Source organism: Equus quagga, chromosome 1 (genome assembly GCF_021613505.1).
Source record: "Equus quagga isolate Etosha38 chromosome 1, UCLA_HA_Equagga_1.0, whole genome shotgun sequence".
In the NCBI taxonomy this organism is placed as follows: Eukaryota; Metazoa; Chordata; class Mammalia; order Perissodactyla; family Equidae; genus Equus; species Equus quagga.
This window is the reverse complement of record NC_060267.1, coordinates 56,460,821-56,483,562: the sequence shown is the minus strand read 5'-3', so window position 1 is coordinate 56,483,562 and position 22,742 is coordinate 56,460,821. Positions and strand designations below refer to the sequence as shown.

Sequence of the window (22,742 nt, the reverse complement as noted above, 5' to 3'; positions counted from 1 at the left end):
GTTTGGGAGAACCACTGGGGAAAAATTTTACAATCATACATGGAGATAGCAATTTTAACAGCAAAAGCAAAAGTGCTAGCTTTTTTTATTACAAAAAAAAAAATAGAAAGTGTATTGCCTGTGATGAAAACTTCTAGAGTCTTTGAGGAAAAACAAAAATATTTTTAAAATTTTAGGATTATCTATTTTTTTATTATTATTAAAATGAGTATCTTTATTGCCCAGATGAAGACATCTTCTTGGAATCTAAAGGAGTCTATGAAACTGAAAATGATTAAGAGCCCTGATAAAGAACTAAGGTTGCTCACGTACCTAAATTCCTCCCACGGAAAACAGAGATTAGGAAAAGGTAGCACGAATTAAAACAAAGAGAAAGGACTGCCAGGCCCACTTGGCCGGATTCCATCAAATGCCACAATGAGAGACAGGCTGAGGGCAGGAGAGGCTGGGGCTCTGGCCCTCTTGCTCAACAGTCTGGCCTCAGGGAATCAGAGCGTGGGTCTGAAGGGCAGTTGGTGCGAATGTGGAACAAACCAGCAGACGGTGGAAGGTGGAAATCCCCTGCGGCTGCTTCTGCCACGCTGAATCAGCCGGATGAGGCGCAGCCTATTAGCTCAGAGAACGAAAGCAAAGAAAGGAAAAGCTTCTGGAACTCAGGGCCCAGGCATGAAGAAGATTACCATTTCCAGCACCCATCAGTGAATTATAAAAGCAGAAAATCTCCTCACACAGCTTTATGGACACCTCAGCTGAAATATGCCACTGTCAGTGACCATACCAAATGAATACAGATCCAGGGGAAACAACCCAAACAGGAACAGGAGTGGCAGGGAAAGAAAAGAGACCAGGTGTCACTCCACACACAGCCGAGGAGGAGCAAACAGGGCAGGCTGAGGGGCGAGGACACATTACATGAAATTAAACGAGGAAAAGTATAAACTATTTAACGACTGGCGGTGCCTAAAGGTGGTCTTTAGAATGAACTAGGAGGGTTGCGTTTTGATCTGCAGTCTCCAAGAACAGCTCTCCTGGGCTGTGGCACATGTTTTCAAGAAGACAGGTCTTCCCTCTTTGGTTGCTTGAATCTGACTTGAAACAAAAATTCCAACTAATGGGTCACCAAGCTGGCCTGAGGTGAACCTGTGACTGAGGAGATGGATGTAAGGTGACAGCACCACACACCTGAACATGTCCTACTCAGAAACATGTAGCTGTTACCGCCCCACCCTCCTCGGCCATATCATCTCTAGCTGTGTGCTCACGGCAGTCAGGAAGAACGTTATATTTTATCCATTATCCCATTTTTACAGGGAAAACAAGCGAGAATGACAGTGCGTAGAGGGAGAAATAGAAAACAAGAGTTTCCAGAGCAGGCTGCTGTGTGACATGCCTCACACAGGCCCTTCAGGTAGCAGCTAGATCTGTGGCCTTAACACTGCCCACTGACCTCACATGCTTCAGGCTTCTTTACGCTTCATTTTGGCCAAAAAGGTATAGCTGACAGCTCTAGTAATCCCAAGAAGACAGTTTCTATTTTAGGTAACTTTCCCCATATCCTCACCCTAGAGGGCTCCCGCAGCACAGTTTGCAAATCCACACAGCCTGAATACTTATTTGCAGACTGGGCAGCCACTGCGGCTGCCTTCTTAACCTTCCTCTGGCCTCTCAGTCCCTCCCCCACAAAAATTAAAGTGTCCACGCAGGCGTCCACTTGCCCTTTAAAGTGAGCCAGCACGACCCCTTCCCTCTGTCTTGATTTCCTGCTGCCCTGTCGGTGCAGACTGTGAGGAGGGGCATGGAGGGTTTCGTGGTGGGGATTCCAGGGGACACAGATGCACATAAGCTGTAAAGAAGCAGGTCTTATGGCCTCTTACACACCACCGAGCAGGTCTCGAGCATTACCTTGCAATCCTCCCTGATTTGGACTGCTTCCACTTGATGCTTGAGAGTGAAGCCCCCTGTGCCATTCCCAAGTCTGTCAGTTCGCGCTCCCCCGTTGGTTCCTACGTCTGCACCTGTCAGGAACTTGCAGAGAAACTAAGGCAGTTGTGTGCGAGTGGCTGCAAACACCTTCCCACCCTTCCACCAGTGCCAAAAACAAGCCTGCTAATGCTAATCTCCCCCTCACTTGCAGCTCAACAGCTTTTCTCCTTTAAGCCCCTGATAATGGTTTTACTAAAATCCCCTTTTGATGGAAAAAAATCCCAGCTGGACATTTCAGTCCTCAGCACAATGTACAAGTCTGCAGGTCCCTTTCCCTACCTCACAAAGGCCTCTAATCAAGTGGAAAATGTGCTGGAGGCCAGAGGTTTGGGTCTGCAATTATTTTTGAAGGGATTACTAGAGAAGAATAGCGGGCAGCAAGGACCTCCCCGGCTTTGTTTTCCATTTGGTCCTGCTTTTAGACCTCCTGAGCCAGTGGTAGCCGTCCAGATCTCCAAGCACAAGGGCCTCATCTCTCCTTCCCCTAGTGGAAGGACATCATCTCTGAACACTATCACTTCGAAAAGATTTAGAGTTTGGAAGCAATATGCAGGTCCTATTCTGACCCCATTTAAGCCCTTATTTATAAAACCACTATCGAACAGGATCTCATGTGTGAGGAGAGCACTCACTCATTCATTAACCTCTGACCCCGCTTAGCATGCAGAGGGGCGAGGTGGCACCCTGTCCATATACTGCTAAGACAGGGAGCATTCACTGGGGCTTCCCAGGCTTTGGAGGGCAAGAGGTCATGTTCCCAATCTTGCCAGATATCCTCCTTCTTATTAGACGCATTGACCCTTCCCCTCAACACTAAGCAAATATCCATGAAACTCCTAATGCAAGACATGGATAACAATATAAGAGGCAAACCATTTTTATTAGCCTATTTGCAATCTTCCTTTAAAAATGTACACTACAGAAAGGGAGTTTGTCTTCTCTGTATGTTGTGAAGGACCTTCTTTGATATCATTTATACATGAATGTTCAGTAAGAATTAATTGATAACGATGAACATTTCAGCTTGGCCCTAAGTTCTCATCGTTCTATTTCACCATAGAGAGACCGCTCATCCTTCTAAACCTAGCTGGTTGGTGATGTATGCAAATACCAGTAAAAAGGAAATGATCACAAATTCCTAAACTCATTCTGGGATGATCAAGGATTAGGCTGTTCAGCTCTGAAAGTTAGAAGTCAGCATATATTTCAAAATAAATACTCAGCTGACTAACAATTTCCAGGTCCTTTCTCCCAAGTTCCTAAAATACCTTTGGTCAAAACCAAAAATAACTACAAAAAACAAAACAAGAACTCTGGCCTGTCTTCATCAGTATAAATGCCTTACTGACATATTTTGCCTTATTGATTTTTCAAGAACCCTAAACAATTGAGAACCGGATGGAGAGAAGCACAATCATAACATTTCATATAGTACATTTAATACTTAACGCAAATATTGCACTAGTATTTGATGCTGGCCTTCATACTTCTTTGGGTGGGTGTTACAGGAGGAGGGGACCATATAGTTTCTCTAAAGAAAGGAAGCAAGAGTGGACCCTTGGGGTCCTCTCCCCAAATCATGACAGACAGGCTCGCGAAATCACTTCCGCTGGTTATCAAAATGTTGTGACACTTCTTCCAGGAGTGAATAATCTTCACCCCACTTTAGATGTAGATGAACTTCTTTACAAAGGTGAAGTGATACGTTCAAGGGCATCAAAGGGGACAGTGGACTGTCTCTAAAGCAGAGCCTAGGAGGGCTGACTCCTCAAACAAGGAGCAAGTCCTGAGATAAGTCTGCCTTCCAGGGAGAGTGGTTCCAAAGCTTCCTCTCCTGGATTCACTTCCCAAATCGCTGCTCAGAATGCCCGTTTACTTCTCTCCTCGGCCTAGCACCAGTATTTTGGTATTCATCAATATTCTTGTACTTCCCTGCCCTTTTAACATACTGTATTGAACAAAATACCAGTTGTTTTAGAAGTCGCTCTTCCTACCGAAACCAGTTCGGGGAAGAGCAAAATAGCAATTTGGAAACAATACTTTGACAAAAGAGTTGACAACAATGCATCTCAGATTCTTCAGGGCAGTTGAAAATTTTAGTACTTTGGAATATAAACATCTTTCAGACTCTCATTAGACCATACAAATGTATCTAAAAACCAACTTAAGTTCAACTTTCTTAATTTTCCACTCAAAGAACAAGATGAACATAATCAGAATTGAGAAGTACAAAGTATGGGCTTCCAAAGTAACAGAGAAAATTTTGGTTAAAATCTAAAGAGAGAAAGAAATGATATCTTGAGTTTGAAATGCTATTGGTCCAAAATTCATTGTGTCTACCTGGCATACCTACAATAGCTGGGAATTCCCTTGAATCCACGAAGAAAACAGGAACTATTACTTCTCCAGATGGCACTGGGTGCAGGAGCCACAGGGAGGAATGGAGCCTCACTTCTCTATAGTACTTTCTCTAGCTCCTTCTCTCATGCTCTTGATAACCGAGGTCTGCACCTAACTCCTGCTCAAATTATCTCTGTTGTATTGCTCTATATTTCTGAAATTCTCCCTGTTCACTCCTTTTCCATCATATGGGCACACGAATCATCCGGTTCACATAACTCTCTCCTCGGCTGACAATCTCAATTCAGCACCTGCATCCTGACTTCGTGGCGCTCTGCTTCCCCTGCTCTGTCCCCAAATCCATCACCAGCATCTCCCAGTAGCCATGGAACTTCCCAGAATCACCCAAACTTGTGGTGGCCGATGAGTGATAATTGCCATTATGGTATTTACTTGGCATTCCCTACATCACAGCTATTAAATATTATTTTTACTAAAATATGCCGCTTATTTAAGGCTGGTCTTTTTTTTTTTTTTAAAGATTTTTTTTTTTCCTCCCCCAAGTCCCCCAGTACATAGTTGTATATTCTTCGTTGTGGGTCCTTCTAGTTGTGGTATGTGGGACGCTGCCTCAGCGTGGTTTGAATGAGCAGTGCCACGTCCGCGCCCAGGATTCGAACCAACGAAACACTGGGCCGCCTGCAGCAGAGCATGCGAACCCAACCACTCGGCCACGGGGCCAGCCCCAAAGCAGCTCTTAAAAGTGATACATAAATCCTTACTTTAAAAAATCCCTATTTTAAAAACGGTCCAGAATAGAAAAATTTTGATGATAAGGCAATCCTTAGTCTTCAATCCGTCACTTCTCATCTGATGCCGTGTCCCTCCCCTGAGGTGCCCCAGCTGACAGAGTGGGCTGTATCCTTTTGGACCCAACTCCAGCTTTCAGAATTGCCAACAGGAGTGAGATGACAAATGCCCCAAATTTGGGTCTGATAGAGCATTTTACTCTTGATTTGTATAAGATCTTGAAATTAAGCATTTGTCAGCACAGGTTAAGCCCCCAAGCAACATTAAGAGTATCTCTCGGGCCAGCCGGTGGCGCAGTTAAGTTCGCGTGTTCCGATTCAGCGGCCCGGGGTTCACCAGTTCGGATCCCAGGTGCGGACATGGCACCGCTTGGCAAGCCATGCCGTGGCAGGCGTCCCACATATAAAGTAGAGGAAGATGGGCATGGATGGATGCTGGCTCAGGACCAGTCTTCCTTAGCAAAAAGAGGAGGGTTGGCGGCAGATAATAGCTCAGGGCTAATCTTCCGCCCCCCCCCCCCCCACCCCCAATAAAAAAAGAATGTCTCTCCCCTGGTCTCCTGCTTAAGAATCTCTTAACGTTCCTCTCTGGGAACTATTATGAGTTTATCTACATAGTGCTGACAGTCAAGTGGCGGGACTGATAGAGCTTGCGCTTGGCTTTATCAGTTACAGAGCTAAAACTACTTTAAGAACCTATAAAAATGCTAAGGAATATTCCTTCTGACCAACCCATTACAGCATGCCTTCACAATCACAAGATCCTTCTGGCTTATTGGGATTAATTGCTAACTAATAGTAAAATGCTAGAGTTTATGAATGACGTTTTAAAAATACAAATCAATGTGGCTTCGAGGCTCTCTTTCACTCAGAAAATATTAATCTGGCAGCCTCTAGAGGTGGGAGTCGCGTGCCCAGGGCTGGGGGTGCAGTCTCAGCCTGTCTGGTGCCTCGGAGGGCTGCTGTCAGAGCGGGAGAGAAAGAAGTGCAGTTCCACTGGGACCTGCTCCCAGCCCGCAGCTCATTTATCTGGCCGCAGCCTGGAATCGGGATATGCCCACGGGAGTGTCTCATGTGTGTTTTAGGAAAACAAAAAACAAGCTGGCGGCGGCTGCTTCACAGAGTTCCCTTCAGAGTCCGCGCAGGAGGGAGCAGCCAGCGGCGGATCCGGAGGAAGCGCCAAGGTTAGACACACCACCCGGAATTCTCTCCCTGCCCCAGGGGCCGGCCCCTCCCATCCGCTGCCTCAGCTGCTGTCGTCGTGGTCTCATCCCCCACTCCTCCAGGCTGCCCCTGATGGCAGTTTCAACCTGACGTCGCCGGTACAGAGATACCGAGTGAGGGGCTACCTGAGCGCCACGGCTACACCGCCCTCCGCCACCACCGGGACTGGCCCTGAGCCTTTCCTTCGCTCAGCTGAGCCGCCTGCACTGACCAGGATAGCCCAAGCCAGAGCGTCTCCACAGGAGGCTGGGCCAAACCGGGTCCTTGATTTAAACGACCGTTTGAATGATTCCCTGCTTCATCTCCAGTACGTTATTAGAGAAAGGGTTTGTGAGAAGAAAAGGAAATATTTAAGTTCTCCTCTTGCTGTTCAAAGCTAGTTAAATGTAAATAGAAAAAACCTGTTCAGCTGTGTTGAGGCATTGTGTACGATTTGTCATGTGCATCTCGGTGTTGACACAAACACACATGATGGCGGGCTGCAAGGGCAAGGGGGAGCTCTCCTGAGCTGCCTCCTCAGGACGGGACCTCTTCTACCCAAGATCCTGCAGAGGAAGAACGCTCAGAGTCTGTGCCCAATAATTCCCCAGGACCCAAGCACAGACACTGCCCCAACTCACTGCCACAGAGACGGTGCCCCTGCCACCACTCTTCCTCTGATGTGCACATGAAAATGGAGCACACACACTCCACTCGCTGTTCTCCTCCCAAGCAACCACCAGGTGCCTTCGTGAGCTCCCACGACTGTCCGTCAGACCCTGACAGGGCGTGGACAGGAGCCAATGGCAGCTCCAGGCCGGGGACCCCAGGGTGCCTGGAGGTGGAGAGGTCTGATGTAGGTCCCAGAGTACTAGGTGGGCTTCAGACACCAGCTTGTTGAAGCTGTGAGCACAGTATTCCCACTGACAAAGAAGAAGAGGACTGTTTCCCCAGGGAGCACAGTGTTAGTGTCTATTCAAAGCACCATGAATGCCAGCCATGCACAAAGATCGATTGCTATGGCTGGAGTATTCAAGACTAGAGACAGATAGACAGACAGACAGATGCATAGATAGATAGACAGATAACTGGAAATACTTTTTGTTCAACTCTTAATCAGCATCTTCTGAGAAGCCAAACTACTTTTATTTCAAAGTGAAATAAAGGAACCCCCACGAGCAAAGCAGGGTAAAGCTGTGGGGAATCTTTATTTTTATTTTAACTAAGTTTTTTTCTCCCTTGGGGGTTTGCTTGTCTGTCCATATATGTCCATATAAAATATTATTCTTAGAGTCCAGAGTGTGTTCACATGTTTGTACAGATTTTTAAGAGCAAATGAAAGACAAGCAGGGCTACTTCTGATACTCACTGCTGTCCTTAGATGATGTGTGTGGATCTTTCCCATCTAGTTCAGGAGCAATTTGTTTATCATTACTGGCCAAAAAGTACTTTTGACGTACACTAGTAACCTCACCAAAGATAACTTAACGAAAGCCCCTAACTTTTCCAATGAACTCCTACCCAAACCTTCCAATGGCCATAATAATGCTCCCGTTATCCTAAATCATCATCAGGACACTAGGGGCTGCAACCAGATCACGTCTCTAAATGAGGCAGCATCCTGCTGACCAGACACTGGCATGGCCATGTCCCCAAAGCTTTCTGCCCACATCCAACCCTTAAAGCAGGCACCAGGCAGGACTGCAAAGCTTCGTACACTTTATTATCCTGATGCTCCAGGATCTTTGAGGCCCTGAATTTCAGAATCTCAGAAGAAGGTTCTGAAGACTCCTTTAGCTAACTCGCTGGGGTGACCCTTATCAGCTCTCAGCTGCACTCACTGTTCCTGCCTCCTAAGGCGCCTCTTCTGCCACCAGCCTTAACTCACCCCAGCTTCCCACTCACACCACTCTTCTTCCGGCTGTGGTCTCTGGATGACCTACTAAGAATCACCTGGGTGCATGCCAAAAATGCATTTTTCAGGGGGGTTCACAACCTCTCTATTCTATCCCCAGAGATTTCTTCCTAAAAATGTAATCAGATCATATTGCTATCCTGCTTAGAAAGCTCCAGCAGCCTCCTGCTGCATAAAGAATAGTCCCAACTCCTTACCACGGTTCTATAAGCCTTCAGGGTCCCAGTTACTTCAAGCGTCATGCCATCCAGGCCTCACGCCCCTGAATCTCAGCCTCTCATTCTGGACACACGCAGCCCTCCCACTCTCGTGTGCCCTGGTGTATGTTGTACCCTCAGGCCTAGAAGGTTCCTTCCTCCTTGTTCGATTGGAGAATCTTCATCACCCTTCCAGGCCTGGCTCAAATGAACTTTGTAAAACCTTTTCTTACTTTCTCCGCTGTGTCGCTGCAACACGTCTGAGGCCCCGGTATGAGTTCTGGCACGGATTGTAATACCTTCTTTGCATTACTCTCTCTCCCTGCAAGGATCTCCTAGTCGTGGACGGTCGGGGTGGCATTCAATTGACAAGGATGATAGTATGTACCGATCTTCCTCAGGGGCCCAGCTCTGTGCTAGCGGCTGAGGACAGAGCAATGGACAAAGCTTGGTTCCAGTCTCACAAAGCTTACAGCCTTGTGGGGAAGAGAACACTTAGTAAGTAATTACCATAATGTGTGATTAATGTCTTGATAGGAAAAGTACCTAGGACAGGGTGGGGGTGAGGAACCCAAACCAAGAGGACCTAACCTGGCCCAGGGGTCAGAGACTGCCTCTCAGACAACGCCAAAGCACTGCTGCCCACACCCTGGAGGCTCTGAACAAGTTTCCTTAGGTGAAGTGTCATCTAAATGGGGATGATCCTCAAACGTTCATCCAGAGGTGCCCAGACCTCTGGACCCACAGGCCCAGCTATTAGACATCTCTACTCTGTGTCCCACAGACATCTCAATGCAACCCATCTAAAACTAAACATCTTCTCTCCCAGACCTACTCTACCTGCCCAAGTACCCTACAGCCTCCAAAAAGGCACCACCTGGTCGGCCAAACAATAAACCTGGGAGTTATGCATGATTCCTCCCTCTGTCTTACTAAACCCTATGCCCATCCAGAGCATCGCAGCCTTCTAGATTCAGAGTGCTTTACCCTGTTCACCATCCCCCCAACATCTGTAACATCTAAGAGTGATTTTTCTGATATACAAGTCTGATTCATCACTTCCTAGGTCACAACTCTCCAATGGCTCCTTCCTGTCCATAGGTTAAAATCTAACTTCTGCTGCACACCATCTGAGGCCCCTGGTGATCCGGCCTTTCCTCTCCACTGCTCCCTGCCCGGACCTGCAGGTGCCAGCAGCAGTGAGCCCCTGCAGCTGTGGCTCCTCCATGGCTCGTCCCTTCAAACCCCAGCCTGTGCACAGGAATGCGGCAGGAGCCCTGGACGTGGGGGTCCAGTGCAAGGGACTCTGTGAAGTACTCAATGGGCTGAGACCTAAGAACAGTTGAGGGCGCCTGGTGCATCTTACTTGGTAACCGACAAAACCAAAAGTACAATGGATAGTGTTTTGATCAGATCAAAATTTTCCTGCAGTGAAAGAGGCACACTATTTGCATTCAAATGTTGCCTGCACCAATTGCAAAGGTGCAAGAAGAATTTTTCAGGGTGAAGAAAAGGTCTGTTTCTTGATTGTGGTGGTGATTTCATGGAGGCGTAGATCTGTCAAAACTCACCATACTGTATTCTTTACATGCATGCAATTTGTTGCACAGAAATTATATGTCAATAAAGTTGTTATAAAAATGTCTCCTCCATCAAAACTGCTACATGAATTGTCAAACTCTGACCTAAAATGCTCTCTCCCTGCCTATCTGCCTGTCATCCTCCTTTTTCCTTCACTGCCTCTATGAAGCTGTTCCTGACTTCCCCAGGAGAACCAGGTGTCATTTCTCTTGCCCCCCCACAGTTTTAGTCGTCCCTCCCCATCCTTGATGCTGATGTCTCTGAAACCCCCTTGGTAGAAGAACTGGCAACTAAGGTACTCAAGACTTTATAGAAATGATAGGCTTGCGGTGGAGAGGTCTCAAGTGATGAAAGCACAGAATCTGTCTTGTCACTTTGGTAGCTCCTGCACTCAGGAAAGTGCTTGGTATATCGTAGGAGTTCAATAAATATCTGAGGAACAAGTGGAGTAGAAGACACATACTCTGCACATTAGGCTCAAGTGACTCTTACCTGATGAAGACAGATGGCACTATCAGCAGTGACTGCCAATCAGATGGGGACAATCTTGCACTCACCTTGCTAGAGAGGATTCTGTTAAAAACCCAGATTTATCAAAAAGTCACTCTTTGATAACTGCTGTGTCCCTGTCCCAAGGTAACCATTTCAAAGTCAAAGGAACAACATATATGATTAGAATATTTCAAGTATCTTTCTTAAAGCATTATTTCAGCTCATGCAATCGATGAGCTATGTTGCCTAAGCTTTGCTGATTAAAAAAGTCAGTGTTCACAATTGCTGCCATAGAAAAGCACGCTTTTGGAGATATACACAAGTGTATCTAAAACCTAAGATGCACCCGAGACTCTCAAACAGTGACTGAAGGACTGTCCAGTCAAATGGTCATAGCAACAACTGATTACCAATGATAAATGAATGCCACATGGGGAGAGGACTGTTGACAATAATGGCATATTTAATTTGCCCTTGTCTTGCAGTGATCTCTCACCCGAGACTCAGCAGACACGGGTAAGAGTAGCCGGACTCTATGACAACCCTTCGCTCTGTACTTTGGCCTTGCCATCATGACTTCCCCCATCATTACCGCAGCCATTTGGGAGACCACTAAAGGGATAAAAATGAAGAGAGACAGAGGAGAATTAATACCATTTGGTCTCCATGATCATATCATCAAAGATTTATTGAACATTTAGTTTATGCTTGGCTAAACTAAAACAGGCAAAAATGGTCAAGAAACTTGGGTTCTAAGTCAAGAAGCAGACAATGTGAACAGACCAATCACAAGGAAAGAGATTGAAGCAGCAATCAAAAGCATCCCAAAGAATAAAATCCCAGGACCAGACGGCTTTCTTGGGGAATTCTACCAAACTTTCAGAGAGGATTTAATACCTATACTTTTCAAGCTATTCCAAAGAATTAGGGAGGATGGAACACTTCCTAACACATTTTATGAGGCCCACATCACGCTGATACCAAAACCTGACAAGGACAGTGCGAAAAAAGAGAACTACAGGCCAGTATCGCTGATGAACATAGATGCAAAAATTCTCAACAAAATTTTGGCAACCCGAATACAGCAATTCATCAAAAGGACCATACATCATGATCAAGTGGGATTCATACCAGGGACACAGGGATGGTTCAACATCTGCAAATCAATCGTGATACACCACATCAACAAACTGAGGAATAAAAACCACATGATCATTTCAATAGATGCAGAGAAAGCATTTGACAAGATCTAACAGCCATTTATGATAAAAACTCAACACAATGGGGATAGAAGGAAATTACCTCAACGTAATAAAGGCCATATTATGATAAACCCACACCCAACATCATACTCAATGGGCAAAAACTGAGCGCCATCTCCCTGAAAACAGGAACAAGACAAGGATGCCCTCTATCACCGCTCTTATTCAACATAGTACTGGAGATTTTGGCCAGAGCAATTAGGTAAGAGAAAGGAATAAAAGGAATCCAAATAAGGAGTGAAGAAGTGAAACTCTCGCTGTTTGCAGACGACATGATCTTATATATAGAAAACCCCAAAGAATCCATTGGAAAACTCGTAGAAGTAATCAACAACTGCAGCAAAGTTGCAGGGTATAAAATCAACCTACATAAATCAGTAGCATTTCTATACTCTAATAACGAACTAACAGGAAAAGAACTCAAGAACACAATACCATTCACAAGCACAACATAAAGAACAAAATACCTTGGGGTGAATTTAACTAAGGAAGTGAAAGACCTATACAACGAAAACTACAAGACTTTCCTGAAAGAAGTTGATGACGATATAAAGAGATGGAAAGACAGTCCATGCACCTGGATTGGAAGAATAAACACAGTTAAAATGTCCATACTATCTAAACCAATCTACAGATTCAGTGCAATCCCAACCAGAATCCCAATGACATTCTTTACAGAAATAGAACAAAGAATCCTAAAATTCATATGCAGCAACCAAAGACCCCGAATTGCTAAAGCAATCCTGAGAAAAAAGAACAAAGCTGGAAGCATGACAATCCCTGACTTCAAAACATACTACAAAGCTACAGTAATCAAAACAGCATGGTACTGGTACAAAAACAGGTGCACAGATCAATGGGAACAGAATTCAAAGCCCAGAAATAAAACCACACATCCATGGACAGCTAACCTTCAACAAAGGAGCTGAGGGCCTACAACGGAGAAAAGAAAGTCTTTTGAACAAATGGTGCTGGGAAAACTGAAAAGCCATATGTAAAAGAATGAAAATTGACCATTCTTTTTCACCATTCACCAAAATAAACTCAAAATGGATCAAAGATCTAAAGGTAAGACCTGAAACCATAAGGCTTCTAGAAGAAAATATAGGCACTACACTCTTTGACCAGTATTAAAAGGATCTTTTCAGACACCATGTCTTCTCAGACAAGGGAAACAACAGAAAGAATAAACAAATGGGACTTCATCAGACTAAAGAGCTTCTTCAAGGCAAAGGAAAACAGGATTGAAACAAAAAAACAACCCACTAACTGGGAAAAAATATTTGCAAGTCATATATCTGACAAAGGGTTAATCTCCATAATATGTAAAGAACTCACACAACTCAACAACAAAAAAATCAAAGAACCTGATCAAAAAATGGGCTGGAGACATGAACAGACATTTCTCCAAAGAAGATATACAGATGGCCAATAGGGACATGAAAAGACGTTCATCATCACTGATCACCAGGGAAATACAAATCAAAACTACACTAAAATATCACTTTACACCCATTAGAATGGCAAAAATAACTAAAACAAAAAATAACAAATGTTGGAGAGGTTGTGGAGAAAAAGGAACCCTCATATACTGCTGGTGGGAATACAAACTGGTGCAGCCACTATAGAAAACAGTATGGAGATTTCTCAAAAGATTAAAAGTAGAAATACCATATGACCCAGCCATCCCACTGCTGGGTATTTATCCAAAGAATCTGAAATCAGCAATTCCAAAAGTCCCATGCACCCCTGTGTTCATTGCAGCATTATTCACAATAGCCAAGACGTGGAAGCAACCTAAGTGCCCGGCAACTGATGATTGGATAAAGAAGATATGGTATATATATACAATAGAATACTACTCAGCCGTAAAAAAAGAATAAAATCATCCCATTCACAACAACATGGATGGACCTTGAGGGAATTACATTAAGTGAAATAAGCCAGACAGAGAAAGACAATCTCTGTATGACTCCACTCACATGCGGAAGTTAAACATGTAGACAAAGAGAACAGATTAGTGGCTACCAGGGGAAAGGGGAGGTGGGTGGTGGGCACAAAGGGTGAAGGGGTGCACCTACAACACGACTGACAGACAATAATGTACAACTGAAATTTCACAAGGTTGTAAACTATCATAATCTCAATAAAAAGTTAAAAAAAAAAAAAAAGGAAGAAACAAACTTTGGTTCTATTCTGCTTTGCTCACTTAGTCCTTGGCTTAACTTGATTGAAAGTCCCTCGCCTCACTTTTTTCACTCGTAAAACCAAACAAAATGCTGGACTTAATCCTCGCCATTAGCTCCAGGAAAGACTATAGGAACCACCAAGAATGAAATAAACTTCAGTTCGACAAGGATGTACCGAGGGTGTGGCGCGTGCAGCTGGTGCCCACCCCCGTGTCCTCACCTCCACCACTCAGGGCACAGGAGCCAGGAGCCCGCCTGGTAACTCCAGACTCTGCATTGCTTTGAAGAGCCCTCTTTGCCAATCCTGGTAGGAATTAAGCACCGAGAATTAATGCTCCTTGGGACGGCCCTCAGCCAACGACTGACAGGAAGTGGGGAGTAACACTCCAGCCCCCGGGGCATGTATTCTACCCTGGCTGAGTTCCCCAGCGGGTTCAACCCCAAAGCTCCCAGTGGTAACCAGCTTGGCAACCCACCTTTTACTGGCTGCCTTCCCTTCCCCGTCTCACTCTCCCACTCCCTAACCAGTAGCTCCCTCCCCTCACAAGTAATCCACACAAACAACTGCTACCTTTCCTCACCTTAGAAAGGAAAGGAAAATGAAAAGGAGAAAAAAGATGAGGCAAGACAAAGAGATAGGATGAATTTCGGCTGTCTCATTCCTTTCACTTACACACACCGTCTCCATAAATACACATACATATGCATATAAAGATAACATTGACCATGCTAGAGCGTGTAGAGATAAAGCTGCACCCCCTTCCCCGTTTAGTTCCGTAGTAACTTTACTGTATTCTCTACATCCCACCCTTATGAAAAAGTTTTTAAGATTATTATTATGACAATATTATTAAAGATTATTAAATGTTATTCTTAATGTCTGAGAACTATACTTTGTACTTCCCAGTCCAACGTGACCTCAGAGAAGCACACTTCAATTATATACGTATGCATATGTGTGTATAGATGTTTGTGTGTATTTGTGTAAATATAGATACACAAATGATATATGCAAAGATGATATACATTCCTGAGAAAGAAGACTGTGATTTCACAGCGATAGCTGGACACACAAAGAATGCACAACTCTCCAAAGAAAATGATCTGGATGACCTGCCTAGCAATTCTCCCGAGATGGAGGAATGTCTCCATATTTCATTCCCTGTTCCTGCCCTGAAACAGTCTCAATCACTTGACAAATCATTATCATTCATTAATAACGCTTACTGAGTGCCCATCTGCGAAAGAAATTCACTACACATTTCACAGATGCAATTCCTTTCCCCGAGGAGTCTTCATGTTAATGGAAACAATATAGAATACAGGCGTCTTCCTTTTACATCTTCTGTTTAGGTTTGCAGTTGTTGCCTGTTTTGTCTTTCTCTCTCTTTGGTCCAGAGGAATAATTTCCTGGTTTTATAACTAGGTTGGATCATTTCACTTCCATGAGTCAGGAATACTTGATGAAAGAATAAAGATTTCAGGAGGACTGGGGCTGAGAGATGGACGGAAGCTGAGGAGAGGCACACTGAGCTGGCTAAGGTGTGACGGCTGCACCTCTTCAGTATGAAGGAAACTCCTGCCGGTGGGTCACCTTGTACGGGGATCAAGGAAGACTCACTGGGGGTCAAAGGAGTGCACATCAACAAGAGGTCAACTAACAACAAACAAATCTTGTCTCATCAGCACAGTCTTCACTGCCTCAGCTCAAATTATCCTGTCAATTTGATGGGACCAAAGTTTCTTGGTCCAGATTTCAGAGCCACAGAAACGAAATTCCTTACTGTACAATTTAGGAAGTCTAGAGAGGTGGAATCTAATTTTTCTCCTCCAAAACTCTCTACCAGGCCTGCCTTATTCCAGCTATGATGGCCAAGGTGTTGGAGAACTTTCTCTCATTCGACTGTTCTAGAAACTGCTGCCTACGCCCAGTCTAAGGACACTGATAAGAATTCTCTTCCCACTGCCCAAAAGGACCTTCTGGTTTGGACTCAAGTATAAGGGTCCCAAGGCATGAGCTTCCCTACACACTGAGCCTGGTTGACGTGGGCTTTTGGAGAGGCAGAGCCTTCCTAAAAAGAGGAGAGTCCCATCCAGCGGGCAGACAACTGGACGGCAGCCCTTATACTGAATCATAGAGGTCAGACGCAGCGATTATCTAGTCTAGCGGCTTTAAACTTATGTTATTTAAGAAACAGAACTCTGCTTTTCCACTAAAATCATATGTTGAAGCAAAAGAAATAAAACCATTTATGTAGCTGAAACTTGGGGAAGAGAGGGATGTCCACACTGGCCCCTAAGTAAGAACTGTCTCAAAGTTCTGTCTCAAAAACCGCTGTCTAGCCCAGTCCCTCCACTCTACAGATGAGGAAATGGCACACAGAGAGGTCAGGCAAATTGCCCAGGGTTACAGAGCCAGGGACCAAGCCAGTTTCCTGGTGCTTAATCTTTTGCTCTTTCTCCTTTGGCACCCTGTTTTGAGAATCTGTTCTGAACCTGTGAACTACAAGTGGCAATGGTAAGCCACAAAAATTACTGACTCAATGCTTTCATTAAAGACGCCCTCCTGCTCATTTCCTGAGATGCAGAAGTTTCTAGTTCTTTGTACCACCTTCATTCCAATTGGTAATTTTGAATTCCTCTTGGCAGAAGTAACATAGGTCAGACTCTACTAGACACCTATCGCTACAATAAAAAAAATTCAAACCCAGCTGATGGTCTACAAACTCCAGTAAGATTTAATTAGCAAGAGTTTAGTACTATATTACAAAAGAATTTGGACAGTGTTTTGGACTTTACTATAAAAAGATTTTGCCTGTATTGGCCTCACGTTGGTAGATCTGATAACTCTGACAAGAGCTGGCTTCCAAGTCTGTCAGCATAAAACTGACTGCGTGTTACAATTTAACGCCAGGACACCACTACTTGGACCCCTGAGGAGTTTATCCCCACACTTCATTTAGTTTCACCAGATAGTCAGATATGATATGCAATTTGCTACCCTGTCACAGAGAAGAGGAAAAGAAGCATCAGCACTCCCGAGGCCCCCAAGGCCCCTCTGGGAGTGGGCTCTGTGATCCCAGCTTTGTCAAGAAGGAGTCTTGGGTTATTTACAAGACCAGAGAACTTATTTTAATATGTCCAAGGCCATTTTAAAAAAGGGAAGGGAAGTGAGAATTTGATAGACGTGTACGTACATATTTGAGAAGTTCAGGGAGAGTGTGAAAGTAGACATGGAAGAAGGATGAGGTAGGGTATGAGACTGGGAGGCTGGCATCTGTGAAAGAACCTGTGAGCAGGGACCCTCTTACTCGTTCCTGCACCACTGAAGTTGGGGAAGCGGTGATGTTGCAGTTTCAGAACAGATCGGTCACGGAAGCTACAGCCAAGAAAAGGAGACCACAGGAACGAGGAAATCGTCTACATGGAGTATAAATTCAAGGCCAAGATCCAAGTAAAACACCAAATTGGAAAGAAAAAAATAACAGAAACATTTCAGATGACAAAGCTGAAACTTCGTCTCTGAGATGTGGCTACTTAGGTCTCCCTCTCACGCCTGGCAGCCAGCATCAGAGCCCTGTCATTTCCAGACCCTGCGTCCCTGACACGCGATGCCTCTGGTACAGATGGAACTCCTCACCATGCAAGTGATCTGGGCAGGGGACTACCTGCGTGGGGCCAGCTCACATCCCTTCCTCGGGTTTCTCAGCCATGAGCTTGTATCTGAAAGCTGGCATCAGAGCAGGTCCTGCTGGGACGCCCTCCAAACCCTGCGTGCCCTGGTCCTGGCACTTCTACCCGACAAAGCGAGGGGAATTGTAAGAGCATTGAAAAACAAGGGGAAGAAGATGAAATGCCTGTAAAGCTCTTGGCAGAACTGAGTCACACACATACAAGCACGCAAATGGGAAGAGTACTGTACGTTCTATAACATCCACAATAGAACTTCAGTAGGACAACCTTTGACACCACCTCATGGAGCAGCAAGGCTAAGACAGAGTTGAGAACCAAACTGAGGCTTCTAAACATCTGGGGCTTTTGAATACCTTTGCACTATATATGGTTTTGGAGTGACCCACAGCTTTCTGAAGGGAGCTGAGCACTGAGAGCATGTAAATTCTGCAGCCCTGTTGAAAGAGTGCTGGGGTTTAAACTCAGTTACGCCAATTATTTGCTGCATGACCTCAAGCACGTTTTCAAACTTCTCGTCCTCGGTTTCCTCATCTGTAAAATGGCAATATGAAAACGTACTTCATAGGGTTATAGTTGGAATAAATGAAATGAGAGGAATAAAGGAAATGAGTGTGCAAAGCATCTACTACAGTGCCTGGTACATAGCAGACGCTTCATTCATTCAACCAATATTAATCAAGCACCTACAAGCCAGGCACTGTGTTAGGTGCTGGAAACAAGAGTTAGCAAAGACAGACCTGGTACCGTCTTCTTGGAGTTCTCAGTATGTCTAGTCACTGAATAAGAGCACGTACTATGAAGTCTTATCCTGACTGAGGTGTTGCATAGATTACAAAGATAAGTGAGGTACAGACTCCGTTCCTCTGATTGAAAAGGCAAGAGAACCACATAACTGGATGGCTCTGCCACTAATTATGTGACCTTGGGAAAGTCATTTAACAATTTGGAGCTCAGTTTCCCCGTAAGTAAAACAAGGAGATTGAATTGGATTAGTTCTCAAGTTCTCAAACTTGGCCGTGTATCAGAATCTCCTGGAAGAGCTTTTAAAAGTTCAGATCCCAGGGCCCTACCCCAGATCTGCTGGTCAGAATCTCCGAGTGTGAGGCTCAGGGATCAGTCAGGATTTTTAACATGTTCCCAAGTGATCAAATGCAAACATCTTGGTCTTGGTCCTTCTGTGAGACCCTTTTGAAGAGTAAAGCTCTGTGATAAACTGCTGTAACACAAAGCTGAAGCTAAGAGTGCCACAGAAAAGGCACCAGGAAAATGCGATGAGAGTTAGGGAGCTGGCAGCATGGAAAAGAAACTGGAGCTGGGCCTTGCATGAGGACTAGAATCTGAACTTGAGGAGACTGAGAAAGGGAACAGTATGGGGAACAGAAGCCAAACATCTGGCCGGAGGACAAAGGGTCTGAGTGGGACAGGAGGTTGGCAAGGGAGACTGAGACCAACTTCATTAATTAGTTCATTCATTCCTTCATCCATTCATCCATTCATTCCTTAAGTGACCTTATTTGGAAACACGGTCTTTATGGAGGTAATCAAGTTAAAATAACATCATTAAGGTGGGCCCTAATGAAATACGACTGGTCTCCTTATAAAAAGGGGGAAATTTGGACACAGACAGACATATACAGAGGCACAGAGACATACGACTATGTTAAGGGAGAAGGCCATGTGAAGGTGGAGGATCGGCTTGCGCATCTACAAGACAAGGAACACCAAAGACGGCCGGGAAACCACAGGACAGACGCATAGAACAGATTCTCCCTCACAGGCCTCAGAAGGAACCAATCCTGCTGACAGCTTGACTTCAGATTTCTAGCCTCCAGAACTGTGAGACAATAAATTTCTGCCCTTTAAGCGCCCCAGTTTGCCATTCTTAGTTACCGTGGCCCTGGGAAACTGATACATAATGTAATGGCAAAGGGAACAGAGGCAAAAGAACTGTTAGAGACTGTGTATTAGAGGCTTGAGAATTCATTTTCTGGACTGTTGGATTAGCCAGTAATTATGCATCTAGACTGGTGCCTGGTGCACCTCTTTAGTATCAGCCAAGCTCAGTAAATATTTGCTGAGTAATTAATGAGACGTTGAAGGAAAAACGAGGAATAAAGCTGGACTCTTGGGGAGAATGGTGGGATGTGGGAAGAAATGTAGGTTCAGTCTCAGACACATGAACTCTCCAGATGGAGACATCTAGAGGCAGCTGGAACGCAGAAGTGAAACTTGGGAGAAAAGTCTGGGCAGAGATTAAGTTGTGGGAATCATTCATATAGACATAATAGACTAGACATAGTTAGGAAAAGTTACATAGGAAAATAAAAGAGCTAAAGGCAGACTCACCGTAATTTAGGGTCTCAGAAAAGGACAGAGACAGAGAGGAAATAAACAAATCTGGTAGCAGAAGATGAGAGGAGATTTCAAGGAGGATCTAGCAAAAGAGAAATGTAAAGGGAGACGAGTTTTGACATGTTTCAAGCTATTTTCTTTCCCTATAACAATGGATTTTATTATTATTATTTGTTTTTGGTGAGGAAAATTGGCCCTGAGCTAACATCTGTTGCCAGTCTTCCTCTTTTTGCTTGAGGAAGATTGTTCCTGAGCTAACATCTGTTGCCAATCTTCCTCTATTTAGTATGTCAGGCGCTGCCACAGTGCAGCTTGATGAGTGGTGTATAGGTCTGCACTAGGGATCCACACCCATGAACCCTGGGCCCCAAAGCGCAGAGAGCGAACTCAACCATCACGCGACTAGGCCAGCCCCTGTCTTTTCTTTTTTTTTTTTTAAAACATAAATCCATGACAAGTCTTGAAGGGTTTTAAATGGGGTAGCTTCTGAATTTCTTAAATTCAAGACAAGGTTCTGAGAAAAAAAAGTGTTAGTGTTAGTCTTGAGTGTTTCTATAGCAACCTTAACCTGAAAAGCTCAAAGAGTGTTGGACGAGGCAAATAATTTGGTGGCAAATATCACTTCCCTAATGTCACAGATGAGAAGGCTCAGAGAGGGGCCGGCCCTGTGGCTGAGTGGTTGGGTTTGTGCCCTCCACTTCGGCGGCCCCGGGTTTCGCCAGTTCATAATCCTGGGTGAGGACATGGCACCGCACATCAAGCCATGCAGAGGCGGCATCCCACATGCCACAACCAGAGGGACCCACAACTAAAAATATACAACTATGTACCGGGGAGCTTTGGGGAGAAAAGGGAAGAAAAAAAAAGGGCTCAGAGAATAAAGATCTGCAGCAAAGTTTACCCAGAAAATCAGGTTGGGGTGAAGAGCTGGGATACTTGGGCAAATATTCAAATGAAAGCGCCAGCCAGCTCATCCATTTCTTCATTCATTCAGCACATTACTGACCACCTGGCATCGCACCAGCAGGGCAGAGACGAATGAAATCATCGAGGAGCTTACTCGTGAATGGGGAAGATAGACACATTATCACATCATTTAAAAATATGTTAAAGACTTTAACGAAGAAAAACTTTAAAAAACAATAACGCTCCATTGATCGATGACTGGGTAAACAAAATATGGTGTATACATACAACGACACATGGAGGAACCTTGAGGGCATTATACTCAGTGAAATAAGCCAGACACGAAAGGACAAACATTGTTATGATTCCACTTACATGAGGTCCCTAGAGGAGTCCACTTCAGAGACAGAGAGCAGAGTGGTGCTGGGGGAGAAAACAGGACCAGGAGTCAGTGTGTAAGGGGCGCAGAATTTCAGCTGGGATGATGAAAAAAGTTCATGGACGGAGACGGATGGTGTGGGTTACACAACAATGTGACTGTACTTAAAACCACAGAACTGTATTCTTAAAAATGGTTACAATGGTAAATTTTATGTTGTGTACGTTTTACCATAATAAAAAAAGCCCCATGGCCAAGTGGTTAAGTTTGAACTCTCCGCTTTGGCGGCCTGGGGTTTCGCCAGTTCGGATCCTGGGCGCAGACATGGCACCGCTCATCAGGCCATGCTGAGGCGGCGTCCCACATGACACAACCAGAAGGACCCACAACTAAAATATACAACTATGTACTGGGGGGGCTTTGGGGAGAAAAAGAAAAAAATAAAATATTAAAACAACAACATCCGTCATCATCATCGGGGAGAAATAAGGACTCTTCCAGGTGGCCCCCTCCCTCCCACTGCCCCGGGGGAGGAACTTCTACTGCAGCCCTCTCAGAGAGTGACCGACTCAGACCGCAACCAGGGACACTACCGCCTGATCTAAGTGCACGTTACCACTGACATTAACTATTAATATTGGTCTCAATAGCTGGCATTCTAAATTTCACTTTAACACACAGGAAAGGTATGGAGAAGCTCAGCGACTGATTCTGTCAAATAATAAGTCAATGTCAAATTCAAGTGAAGTGACCAGGTCTAAGATGCTATTCCAGTTCATACCACATATTTGAAAGTTTTTATTACTTAAATTACTTATCATTTGCATCTCTTAAAGTAACTTTCGGGTTTTACTTTATTACATGTTCACTTTCAGAAATGTATAAAATAACAAGAAATGGGACGGAAGAGCACTTAAAACTCTATCACCTAAAGAGAGCCACTATTAATACTTTGCAAAGCATTTTTAGCTATAATGTGTCCTATATTCATTGTTTTTAAGTTCAAACCCTTATATGGGAATTTACCATTCTCCCTAGGTACAAATGGCAAAGTGTGATCTGGAAGGAAGGGTCAGATGACTTCCCAGCATCTCAAGTCTATCAGGAGGGAAGTCAGAATTAGAATTCAATCCTACTCAGCCATCCGAGTCTCTGTGCCACTCAGGAACTATCTGGATGATCAGAGTCATCGCCTACCATAGCCAGAGCCCCTGGCTAAAAATACAACCTCCTTTGAGATGGTTTCCATTATTTAAATGTTTGAGAGCGGGCCAGAGCCTAGCCCGGGCACTGAGCAAACATCTGGGTGAGGGATTGGCCAGAGAACCACCACAGCTGGAGGCCATATGGGCACTGGGCCTCCCCAGCCAGCAAGGCCACCCTCCCCCTCCCCACCCCCCTCCCCCTCCCCGCCCCCCCCCCCCCCCCCCCCCCCCCCCCC

At 44.8% G+C, this 22,742-nt stretch overlaps 1 protein-coding gene across 2 annotated transcripts in view; it reads right to left on the bottom strand.

The window, feature by feature from the left end:
- Nucleotides 1-22,742, bottom strand: part of WNT5B (Wnt family member 5B) — a 101,274-nt gene that overhangs the window by 54,097 nt on the left and 24,435 nt on the right. The window contains exon 1 of one of the 2 annotated variants that reach the window (XM_046679616.1): nt 1,903-1,935. The exons of the other annotated variant lie outside the window; for it this stretch is intronic. The gene's annotated coding sequence lies outside the window, so the exon portion shown is untranslated. Of the gene's footprint in view, nt 1-1,902; nt 1,936-22,742 lie in introns of those variants that run through there. 2 annotated transcript variants of the gene reach the window in all.